This window comes from Apium graveolens, chromosome 3, assembly GCF_009905375.1.
Source record: "Apium graveolens cultivar Ventura chromosome 3, ASM990537v1, whole genome shotgun sequence".
Taxonomy (NCBI): Eukaryota; Viridiplantae; Streptophyta; class Magnoliopsida; order Apiales; family Apiaceae; genus Apium; species Apium graveolens.
This window is the reverse complement of record NC_133649.1, coordinates 245803916-245807677: the sequence shown is the minus strand read 5'-3', so window position 1 is coordinate 245807677 and position 3762 is coordinate 245803916. Positions and strand designations below refer to the sequence as shown.

At 34.1% G+C, this 3762-nt stretch overlaps 1 long non-coding RNA gene across 4 annotated transcripts; it reads left to right on the top strand.

Moving 5' to 3' along the window:
• The first annotated feature begins 433 nt into the window (after window positions 1–433).
• On the top strand, window positions 434–2156 carry LOC141711021 (uncharacterized). 4 transcript variants are annotated; one of them, XR_012571187.1, is made up of 7 exons: window positions 483–559; window positions 929–1021; window positions 1182–1253; window positions 1332–1403; window positions 1567–1638; window positions 1710–1781; window positions 2084–2156. It is a non-coding gene; the product is annotated as an uncharacterized LOC141711021 (long non-coding RNA). The 4 variants fall into 4 exon arrangements; XR_012571185.1 differs by having other exon boundaries at window positions 929–1043; XR_012571186.1 differs by lacking the exon at window positions 929–1021 and having other exon boundaries at window positions 434–559.
• The last annotated feature ends 1606 nt before the right edge of the window (window positions 2157–3762 follow it).

Below are 3762 nucleotides of genomic sequence, written 5' to 3'. Positions count from 1 at the left end.
CTCCACCATCTCTCTCCATTTTTCTATGCTAAGCTCGTAAGAGGATAAGCTTGAATTAGGATCTTCTCTACTTGGTTATCATTTTAGAAACTCGAATTGGTAAGTGAATTTACTATGTTATTTTGAAATAGGATATTCTCTGTGAGTAGTTTTCAATTGGGGTTTTTTAAAATCGAAACCCTGAATTTTTAATTTTGTTTTTTTTTTAAATTGTAACCCTAATTTACTTATTTGAATATGTTTAATAGAATTGACGTTGCCGGAGATGATATTAGTATTAGTACATCACTGCCTCTTGTTATTTATCTGTTGCTTCAAATTTTATATCTGATGATGAGCTTTAGATTTACTAGAATAATTTTGATTGGTTGCATAAAAAAGGAACTACATATATATGTGATAGTTAAAGTACATGTGAAAGAAAACTGATCCAATCTATGATCTTTTTGTTTATTTTGGTTTTATATTATGACCTTTTACTTGCCTTTTAGTTTGGATCTAGAGGAATGAACATCTAAAAGCTTGTTTGTGCTCGTCTGCTGGATCTTTCCTGCAAAAGGTTGTCACTGATTAATGATTTATCACATATTTATGTTCGAAATAGCTCATGTTGCTTTAATTTTGTGGAAAGTTGAAACAGATGTATGTGCCATGCTCTGTAGTTGACAAAACAAAAATTTTGTTGAACACTATGACCTGGTTTAGTTTTGGTTGAGTCTTGTATGTGTCTAAAAATAACATGTTGTTAGTTAAAACTTAAATATGGATACTATTTTCAGTATTTTGATTTCTGTATTATTGTAGCAATGATTCTGTATTGGCTGCTAAGAACTTGATGCTTATTAACAGGATTCGCGGGGATGAATGATGTGGGAAACTTCAGATCTTATAATAAGACTAATACATGATTAATCTCCCCAATGAATAGGTTTGGTGATCATGTGAATTTCTCATCTGGGCCTTCTTCTCACTCGAGGTTCATGCCTCTGAGTCCTCGGAGGAACCATTCCCAGAGCTTTTGGTCAGCTTCGCGTTGTCTTTCTGTATGGTTTTGTTGTGTTACTTGCTAATTTCTTGTCTGCATTTTTTTGTGCAGTGTAGTGAACTAAACATATCTTTAAATTAAGCTTCCTAGCATGACCTCTTAGAGTTGTAGTAAATTAGAACTCTCCTTTCTGCAGATCCCTTTTGGGGAATCGTATCCAAGGTTCGATTCCTCAGGAACTAGCCAACATCGCTACTCTTCAGGAGCTGTAAGTGAAAATGTGATCTATATGACTTGGATTTCAAGTATAACCTTTGGTTGACTTAATCTGAGCTGAACTTTTCAGGTTTTTGGAAGATAATCTACTTGAAGGGCCTATTCCTCGAAACTTTGGAAGTTTGATTGGCTTGAGGAGATTGTAAGAATTACAATTACATGCCTAAAGGGTTCTTCATGGAGGGCTTTTATTTATTACATAATGTGTTCACATTTTTATCATAATTAAAACATAATTACATAATGCTTTAACACTTCTATCATTATTTATCTATTGATGGAAATCTTGCAAACAATCGTCACAGCGTTGTTTCTGCAAATAAATTAAATGGAACAATACCAGAAACATTTGGCAACCTGAGGAATCTAGAGGATTTGTAAGTACTACTTCATCTATACTGTATATTTCTAAGTTTAACAGAGTCTTAAAATTATCTACTCCTTGCAGTAGGATAGATGGGAATGATTTCTCTGGGAAGATACCCGATTTCATTGGAAACTGGACAAATATGACAAGACTGTGAGTAATTTTGGTCGATTATGCTTCAGTTTGGTTCTACTTGGTTGTTAGTACATATTCTAGAAACTACGGTTACATATACCTCTCAATAAACTTCAAATTTTGTGCAGGGACTTGCAGGGAATAGGACTGGAGGGTCCAATTCCTTTGAGCATCTCCCGTCTGAGAAATCTAATAGAACTGTAAGAACTGCTCAAATATCTAGCCAATGTTTAATACCTTCATGACTTTCTATCATTGTAGTTGATTTTTGGTTTGGACTTTTGAGATCAGTTGATTACTTCTGTGCTTTCTGTTGATAGGAGGATATCTGATCTGACTGGAAGAAAATCGACTATCCCAGATTTAAAAGATATGCAATCCTTGCATGTGCTGTAAGTCGTACATAAATTTTGTCTGATGCATATGTGTTTCCCTGAAAAAATTAGTTAACATTTCTTTCTTTTGCAGGATATTAAGAAATTGCTTGATCAATGGTGCAATTCCAGAATACTTTGGAGTACTTGGTCAACTAAAAACCCTGTAAGCTAACTTTTATTATTGCTCAATCCGGTACTAATTTCTGGTAATGGAGTTCCTCACAATGTATGTCTGTGCATGCGCGTGTGAGGGATTACAATGTACTATATATGTTTTCACAGATGCATTAGTCGATACAAGCACACAACATAGACCTATATTTTTAAGTATTACTATGTAGAATTCATTAGCACATTCAGAGACTCTCCTTATAATAATTTAGTTACACTGTTCTGTTTATGCATATAAAGAAGAACATTATAAATTATGAGGGTACTTCTGGATTTTCAAAAGTATTGTTCTACTTTTACAGTTAGGTCCTAAAAATTAGCTTTATATGCTTGTGTAGCGTGTGATGTGCCATGTTGAATGCAAAAACCTGCAGAAACATGTATGCTAGGAAATATATCAAAATTTTATCATTTTGAGTTTTATTTTATTTGTTTGCAGAGATCTGAGCTTTAATCGGTTGACTGGCCAAATACCAGATTCAATGGCGCTCTTAAACGACCTTAGTATACAATATCTGTATGTGAATTTGTTTCAAATACTTATTATAAGAAATTATTACCTTCCAGGAATACATGCAACTAACTCGGATAGCTGGACTTGCATAATTTATCTTCTTTCCTATACCTGTTTACTTTAGCCTCTATGTAATTTGCAAAATAATGTACTCAGAAGTGTGACACCAACTTGTAATCGAATGTAGGTATCTGAATCACAATTCATTGACTGGAGAGATACCAAGTTGGATTTCTGGCAGCAAAGAAAATTTTTTAGTTCTTTACACAGCTTTCAGTTCAATATATCATCTAGATTTAGAGAAACCACATGCCAGGATGGATCATTATTAAGTTTCATGTTTATCGTATTCACAAATTTCATAATTGTATTGGCTGCAGTGATGTATCTTACAACAATTTTTCACGGACAGCTGAATATAACTTCCAGCCATCTAATGTGTAGGTTTCTTCCTGCTTCATATACTCTATAAACTAAATATCAATATTTCTTTAAATTCCTTTTGTATCTTTTACAGGAATCTTGTATCCAGCATGTCATCTTCAAATAACAATTCGTAAGTTTCTATAGATATGATATCTACTAGTTTTTTATAAGCACGCCATGAACTAGCTTAGTTTATTTTGTAGAGTTGCTTGGTGCTTAAAGAAAGATCTTCCCTGCTCCCGAAAACCTCAATGTAAGTGCAACAACAATCTTACTCTTCAACTATGATGTCGAGTTGCTTCCAAATCAAGATCACCTCCATATTCTGAGACAAAGAGCTATTGTGAAACCCGCAGATTACTCACTTTTATCAACTGTGGAGGGACTACAACGGAGTGGGAGTCATGGACTGGATATAGCTGCTCTATTACAAAGTCCTCAAGCATCAAAGTAAAGTTGTTGCAAAACCAGCTTACTAGTGCGCACAACTTTGTATCATAACAGGGGGAAC